Source organism: Colobus angolensis, unplaced genomic scaffold, assembly GCF_000951035.1.
Source record: "Colobus angolensis palliatus isolate OR3802 unplaced genomic scaffold, Cang.pa_1.0 Scaffold358, whole genome shotgun sequence".
Classification (NCBI taxonomy): domain Eukaryota; kingdom Metazoa; phylum Chordata; class Mammalia; order Primates; family Cercopithecidae; genus Colobus; species Colobus angolensis.
This window is the reverse complement of record NW_012116910.1, coordinates 903,220-911,917: the sequence shown is the minus strand read 5'-3', so window position 1 is coordinate 911,917 and position 8,698 is coordinate 903,220.

Genomic DNA, 8,698 nt, shown 5'->3' with positions numbered 1-8,698 from the left:
GCCAGGATGGTCTCGATCTCCTGACCTCGTGATCCGCCCGTCTCGGCCTCCCAAAGTGCTGGGATTACAGGCTTGAGCCACCACGCCCAGCCTAGCTTGGCTCTTAAGACGCAAGTCTGCTGACGCTCCCGGCCAAATAAACCTCTTCCTTCTTTAAGCCGGTGTCTGAGGAGTTTTGTCTGTGGCTCGTCCTGCTACACTGGCATGGCCTTTTCTTGATCCATGAAATGTGAATTCAGTGAGTCAACTTTCAGGGTAACAGGATTTTAAGACATCTTCATTTATGTAAAAGAAATCTTATTCACTAACATTCCATTCTCAGTAACTGCGTTAATGTAAATGAGTCTTGTACAGTCAGTCACTACAGCATGGCAAAACCAGCCTGGTTTTCTCACTGATAAATATGCATGAAAGTCGTCTGTTTCAAAGATACAATGTTCCCTAATCCAGATTACATCTTTTAGCCTGATTGATGGATTATCACTAATTAGATTTTATTCTTAGTTTTGCTACACGCCAATTTATCTCAATGAAAAACAAACTCAACTAAATACTGTTCTTTACTTGCTCTCTTGGATAATAAGAATGTGGAGGGAAGGGTGAGGTTGCAGCAATGTGGGGATAAGGGGAAGGCGGTGGACAGACCTGGAGCTGGCAGAGGAGGAAGAGGAGGAGGACGAGGTGAGAGAGGCCCCTCATCTTCCCCAGTGTCCTGCATGCGGCCTCAACTGTCAGCTCCTGTGGTCTGGGTGGACCCTGGGTGCACAGAGAGCCTGGGACAGAGGTCCTGGGGACAGAAGGTCCTTGTTTCAGAGGATCCAGGGTGAGTCTGCGGCGAGTTTGCAGCAGCTCACTCAGCACGATGGGGAACGGCAGGGCTGGCTCCCTTTCTTGGGTTGCAGCTTTTCCAGGTCATGACACTGGCCCACTGAGCACAGCTCACACAGAGGAGCAGCCAAGGCTCCAGGAACACAGCTGAGCACTGACTGAGTCATTCTGCGTTTCGGAAAATATCTTTCTTTTCACAAGGAATGTGGTATACATGCACACACACACACACACACACCCCAGCAATACATGTGTGTTAATCTGTTTGTGCTACTGTAATGAAATGCTTCTTGCTGGGTAACTGATGAACAGGTTTTTTTCTTGCACAGTTCTGGGGGCTGGGAAGTTCCACATCAAGGCACCAGCCTTAATCCACCCTCCACCCGCATGACCTAAGCTCCTCCCAAAGGCCCCACCCCCAACACTGTTGTACTGGGTATTAAGGTTCCAACACACGGATTTCAGGGGACCGCTCAGACCACAGGAACATTCATACACACAAACTCCTATCCTTGAAAATTAAAAACCTCACATTGAACTTACGTCCCGAATCCTCTCTGCTCCAGACTCCACTCAGCTCAGCCTCAGCCCCAGGACTTCTTGCCCTGGGGAGTTCAGTTCCCCACAGCAGCTCCAGCTGGGCCTCCTCGCCCAGAATGGGCCTCCACGTGCTCGGCCATCACCACGCTTTCAGGAGTCTCAGGAGGTAGCAGGATGCATGTGCCGCTGGTCACGCAGGTTGCACCCTCCCCAGCCCCTAGAGCAGCGGCCCTAAACCACACTCTGTGCCGACCGCAGGCCCGGTGAGCACAGAACACAGGCGGCTCTCAGGACGAGAAGGAAGCTTTCTGGAAATGCCTCCCTGGCTGAGCCTGGTCAAGCGGCTGCCAGCCCATGCCAGGCAGCTTCCAGGGCCCAGGAACTGATGCTGCATCTGGGACCCCTCCTGTCAGGAGGCTGATGCGGCCCCACCTGCTGGCTGGCCACGTGCGGGAGGGTCTCCGGGGGCTGCTGCCTCATGTCTCTGCTTTTCTGGAGGACAGGCCCCTAGATGGGCTCCTGAGCTGTGGCCGCTGCTGCTGCCCCCCTCACCCACCGGAAGCTCATGGTCTGGAGCTCACTCCAGAATCCTTGGGTGGTCTTCACCCACAGCCTGTAGAAAAGCCACATGGATTCAAGGCCATGCCTCTGCACTGTGTCCTCTCCCTGAAGGTGGAGGGGACTTGGAGCTGGCCCCAGCATGGCCATCCCAGCTGTTCCCTGGGGCCACCTTCTTACATCCAGTGGCGGGCCTGGCACCCCCAGCAATAGCTAGACAAAGAGCCCCTCTGGCCAGCCCTGCCCCTCACCTTTCCTTGTGGAGGGTCCTTAAGTCCAAGGTCCTCAGGGGTTTGCTACCTCCCCTATATCCTCCTCACCTTCCCTATGTCCTCCTCACCTCCCCATGTCCTCCACACCTCCCCTATGTTCTCCACACCTCCCCTATGTCCTCCTCACCTCTGTCCTCACCTGCCCCCATCCTCACTTCCCCTGTCCTCCTCACCTCCCCCATCCTCCTCACCTCCCCTATGTCTTCCACGCCTCCCCCGTCCTCCTCACCTCCCTCCATCCTCATCTCCCTGTCCTCCTCACCCCCCCCGTCCTCCTCACCTCCCCCATCCTCCTCACCTCCCCTGTCCTCCTCACCTCCCCTGTCTTCCACACCTCCCCCGTCCTCCTCACCTCCCTCCATCCTCATCTCCCTGTCCTCCTCACCCCCGTCCTCCTCACCTCCCCTGTCCTCCTCACCTCCCCTGTCTTCCACACCTCCCCCGTCCTCCTCACCTCCCTCCATCCTCATCTCCCTGTCCTCCTCACCCCCGTCCTCCTCACCTCCCCTGTCCTCCTCACCTCCCCTGTCTTCCACACCTCCCCCGTCCTCCTCACCTCCCTCCATCCTCATCTCCCTGTCCTCCTCACCCCCCCATCCTCCTCACCTCCCCCGTCCTCCTCACCTCCCCCATCCTCACCTCCCCTCATCCTCCTCACCTCCCCTATGTCCTCCTCACTTTCCCCCACACTGCAACCCCCATCCTCCTCCCCTCCCTTCCATCGTCCTCACTTCTCCCCCATCCTCTGAGCTGTGACTTCCCACTTTCTGGGTCCTGGCCCAGTGTCTGGCCTCCCAGCGAGGCGCGAGGTTGAGAGAGGCTGACCGGCATCTCAGACATGAGTCAGCCCGTTCAGTCCCTTTTCCAGGGGTCACACTGTGTCAGCCCATTTGGTTCCTTTCCCAGTGGCCACACTGGAAGTCACAAGAGCCTTGATGTGTTGCAGTGACCACCTGCTGCTAGGGCTGACTGGCTTGTGACCCCGGCACCTGGAGGCCTGTCTCAGATCCCGCCCATCCTGCCCACATTTTCTGGACAAACCCTTGTCCCCAAGGAGACAGTGGCCACTGGTCCCTGGGTTTCTCAGGGAGTTGGGCCTGCCCCTTGGGATCTGGAGGCCCCTGCAGCATGGGAGGAGGGGCCACCCCCAGTGCCACAAGGGAGGGAGCTCAGCAGCCAGGGGAGAACCTCGCAGAAGTTCGGAGCTGGGACGGGAGGGAAGACATGCGGCTCTTCACAGGCGACGGTGGCTGTTTGTTCATTTCAGAATATCCCTTAAGCCAACTCTCCCCAGCAGGTGAATTATAAAATCAACACAGTGCTTTGAAGCAATCCCTAAAAGGACGACATGAAAGTGTTGTTTATTTTAATCAATTCCGCTAAATCTGTGATGGATAGAGGCCATGCTTTAAGACAATCTCCAGCAAATTAAGGCGAACAGTTCTGCAGAAGAATGAAGATCAGGCCTAGGGTAGACCTCCGAGGTCCTGGGAGTCCTGGGCACAGGCGGGACCCAGAGGACAAGGGTGAGTCCATCCGCAGGCGGGTCTGTCCGCTGGTGAACCTAAGAGAGCGCAGGAGGTTCCCGGTGTCGTCTGAATTTCCAGGCTTGGCTTTGCATCTTGCCTCCCTCTGGCCCCCTTGCTCTCAGTCTGGCTCCGGCTGCCCCTCTACGCAGCGCCGCCCTCTGTCCCAGGCTCTGAGTGGGGCTACCTGGAAGAGGAGCCGAAGGCCTCCTCACCCCTCCCAGAGCTGGCAGCTGGGGGTCCACCCAACATCACCCTGTGGCATCTGCCCAAACGCCCCGTGGGCATCCTGCCTTCCTCCACCTGGTGAAAGTTCTGTGGGAGGCGCCCTCATCCTGCCAGGCCTTTATCATACCATGCTCTGGGCCATGTTTTTGTTAAATAAGGTAACGTGAGCCCTCCCCAAGTTACCTGTCCTGCAGGGTGCAGGGTGGCGACTCATGCCCCGAGGAGTGACCTTCACCGGCTTGTCCTGGATTAGCAGGTGACTGTGCAGGACATCCGATTGTGCAGCTTAGAGCCAGAGCTGCTGTGCAGGGTGCTGCCCCCAAGCCATCCCAGCGCATCCCGGCGTGGGGCAGGGTCACGGCTGGATTAAGGGGAAGGTGAAGTGGGGTCAGCGCCCTGCCTCCTGGACACACAGCGGGGGGCTGCTCCTGGGCATGGCTTTGGGGTGTGAGGGGCAGCTGGCTACACAGACTGGCCAGGGGAGGACCCCTCTTCGCCTCCACACCTCACGCCCCCTCCCTGGCTTTTCTGCTTTTGCTTCCTGACCTGTGTGCCCCAGCACACACCCATCAGCTGGAGGGCAGAGGAGCCCTCTCCCCAGTAAGGACTCACCCAGGCCGAGGAGCCCAGGTGGACAAGGTTGCCATGAGCCGGGGCTGTCCTGAGTCCAGTCCAGTCCCACCTTGGGGTATGTCAGCCTGGTGGGCAGAGCTCTATGCCCTTGAGGCTCACCAGGTTGCGAGGCTGGACAGGCGAGGACACTCCGGTGCTACGTGGCTGAGCAGACGTGGCAGGCAGAGCGAGGACAGAGGGAGGGACACATGCTAGTGCCAGAAGGAGGCTGCCCACGGCCAAGTGGCCGACGCTGGTCTTCCCAGCCAGCACGGAGAGTGCCAGAGGCACCGGGTGGCCCCTGGGGAACATAACTGGCAGACAATGGACTGGAGCCAGGGAAGGCCTGGGCGCCTGCCCGACCACACTGGAGATTCCCGTCATTGTGGCCTCCATTGCTGCATACTGGGCCCCGAGAGTGCCACACCCATGGCCATGGCCAGCCCCGGAGGATGGCCAGGGGCGGCCCACACTGTGGGCTCATGTCCCCTGTCCTGGAGGCAGCAACCATGTGCCAGGACCCACCTCAGGGCAGGCTGTGGGGGGTCTGGGGTCAGGGCTTTAGATGCAGGACAAGGGGCCCACTTGGCCTCCAGACACACAATCTGGAGAACTCTGGCTCCTTGGTTTGCGTGGCTGGGCAGTCTCGTCTGCGTCTTGCTGTGTGGGATGGGACCAAGAACCCTGAGCACCAACTCACTGTCAGCGGGCCACCTCCCTGGAGCTGGCGGTGCAGACCCCGCGCGTCCTGACCAGAAGGCACCAGCTGTTGTGATGCCCAGAGCCCCGTTCAGGAGGCCTCTCCACCTTTCTCTCCAGCTCCCTGTGCAGTGCAGCCTGACTCTGACGGGGACTGCAGGCACGGCTTTCCCAGCACCCACAGCCCAGCTCATTTTCCCCACCTGGATGATGCAAGGTGTGTGTGGCTCTGTCTTTTTTGGAAGCTTTGGTGCTGGCCGATTCAGCTCGTCATAAAAGGCTTGAAACAGGCTGCATGTTCTCCTTTCTTCCAATGGGGGTCTAGGGGGTTAGAGATTATTCGTTTGGTGGGTTACAGGGACCGGGATCCAGGGGAGATTGGTTGCCCCTTTTTGAAGGTGAACTGGGTCCTTTCTGTCCTGTTTTTAAGTAGCCTAAATAACACATGGCCAATAGGCACAATTTTCACAGACCCTTGACTTACGACAAACATATTTATTTTTTACTGTGCAGCTCTTTTCCTAGTTAAGGGAATTACATTTTAATTCTAGCTTGTTACCATTAATGGCTGCACAAACATCAAATTTTAAAGTTACTTGTTTGGGAATTTCTTTTTCTTCTGTTCTAGTTATTATTTTACTTGTATCACCAAGGAAAGGACCAGTTTTTAATTTTATTTTTAAAATGGTGGTTGCAGGGGGCTTGGATGGATTATAACACACATCAGATTGGTCATTTCCTGGGCTACTAAGTGGCGTTATACAAACATGTTCCTTTTAACGTTCCTGTACATTTATAATAACTATAGAATGAAGGGGGACAGCCCCTCCACGCCTGTGGGTATTTCTCATCAGGCGGGATGAGAGACTGAGAAAAGAAATAAGACACAGAAACAAAGTATAGAGAAAGAACAGAGGGTCCAGGGGACCGGCGTTCAGCGTACGGAGGACCCGCACTGGCCCCGGTCTGAGTTCCCTCAGTATTTATTCATTACCATTTTCACTATCTCAGCAAGAGGAACACGGCAGGACAGCAGGGTGACAGTGGGGAGAAGGTCAGCAAGAAAACATGTAAGCAGAGGAATCTGTGTCACAAATAAGTTCAAGGGAAGGTACTATGCCTGGATGTGCACGTAGGCCAGATTTATGCTTCTCTCCACCCAAATCTCTCAGTGGAGTAACGAGTAACAGAGCAGCATTGCTGCCATCATGTCTCACCTCCCACCACAGGGTGGTTTTTCTATCTCAGAACTGAACAAATGTACAATCGGGTTTTATTCCGAGACATTCCGTTCCCAGAGGCAGGCAGGAGACAGAGGCCTTCCTCTTTCACTCATCCTCCTCAGCACAGACCCTCCACGGGTGTCGGGCTGGGGGACGGTCAGGTCTTTCCCATCCCACGAGGCCATATCTCAGGCTATCTCAGTGGGGAGAAGCCTTGGACAGTACCCAGCTTTCCTAGGCAGAGGTCCCTGCGGCTTTCCACAGTGCACTGTGCCCCTGGTTTATCGAGAATGGAGAATGGCAATGACTTTTCCCAAGCACACTGCCTGTAAACATTTTGTTAACACGGCACATCCTGCACAGCCCTAGATCCTTAAACCTTGACTCCATACAACACGCGTTTCTGTGAGCTCAAGGTTGGGGCAAAGTTACAGAATAACAGCATCTCAGGGCAAAACAGTTGTTCAGGGTACAGATCAGAATGGAGTTCTTGTCTTCCTTTTCTACACAGACACAGTAACAGTTTGATCTCTCTTTTCCCTACGTTTACAAATGCCACAGTGAAGAACTTTGTTGTAAACACATTCAGGCTGTGAAAAGAACTCTGTGCATAAAATCCTTTCATTTCTTTGCCAGAGTTTTTTTGAGGCAGATTCTAGAATTGCTGAGTCAAAGGGCAAATGCCACATAGTTTTTTGTTAGACGCTGCCAAATCCTCTTCCACGAGGCTGCGACGTTCTGCGTTCCACAGTGACGTATGAGAGTCCTTGTACCCACAGCTTCATAAACAAAGCATGATGGCAAACCTGCACGTTTACCAATCACACAGGTGAGAAATTTCATCCTAGTTTCACCTTTTTTTTGGTTAGCATTTTTATTACCAGCTTTTTTGTGGTGTAATGCACAGAAGGTCATGAACACATTCTACCTGCAAGCTTCTTCCTGTGCCTTTGGAATCTGCTCCTGCCAGTCTGCAGGGAACCACGGATCTGCTTTCCCTCACATAGGGGCATTCTCGACACCCTCTGTACACAGCATGCACTTTTTTATTTGGCTTCTCTTACGCAGCATAGTGACTTTCAGATTTATTCAAGCTGCTGCATGTGCCAACAGTCCACTCTTTCCTAGTGCTGAGGCCCCATCACATAAGCACAACCGTTTCCTCTGCGTGATGTGTTGTTCTCTGGCTGTATACTGCCGAAAAAGACATCATTTAAAAAAAAAAAAAATCTAAATATAATGTAAAACCTGCCTTGCCTCAGGAAAAGTTTTTCTGGCAGTGGCTCACACCTATAATCCCAATACTCTGGGAGGCTGAGGCAGGAGGACGGCTTGAGCCCGGGAGTTTGAGACCAGCCTGGGCAAGATGGTGAAACCCGGTCTCTATAAAAAAAATATAAAAATTAGCCAGGCATGGTGGCTCACACCTGTGGTCTCAGCTCCTTGGGAGGCTGAGGCAGGAGGATTGCTGGAGCCTGGGAAGTGGAGGTTGTAGTGAGCCGAGATCACACCACTGCCCTCCAGCCTGGGCAGATGGCAAGACTCTGTCTCTCCCAAGAAAAAGACAAAAAATTAATAGAAGGACAAACAAAAGGTTTTTCTTACCAAAAATACACTTTAAGGAACAAATTTATCATATTAAGTTGGTGCAAAATTATGGCTTTTACCACTGAAAGTAATGGCAAAAACTGCAATTACTTCTGCACCAACCTAATATTATTTTCTAATGACAAACTTGGAAATAATTGTCATTGTTCTCTAAAAAGAACAGTCTAAAAATAAAGCAGCAGCCCATTTACTTCTATGCCAGTTCTTTCAGTATTTGGTTATTTAAACTGACAGTCCCTAACCAGCAGATTTACGGCCTGGGAACTTAAAGGTATTTGCCGCAGTCTTTTCCGATAACAAATTCAACAATGTTCCACACGTGCAACAGGGGACTGTAAATGGCGGCAGATCCGTAGAGTGGAACACAGCAACGAAATGACCCTGTGCTGGATTCTCAGTGCTTTACAAAAATGCTTCGGTCATGAAAAGTGGGAGAACCCTTGTCTATACTGAGACACTTTATGTTTAAACTACCTACTTCCAGTTCAAAGTAAATATTTACATAGGTCGAACATCCCTAATCCAAAAATCTGAAATTCTCCAAAATCTGAAGCTTTCTGAGCACCAACATGACATTCAAAAGAAATGTGCTATGGAGTCAGAT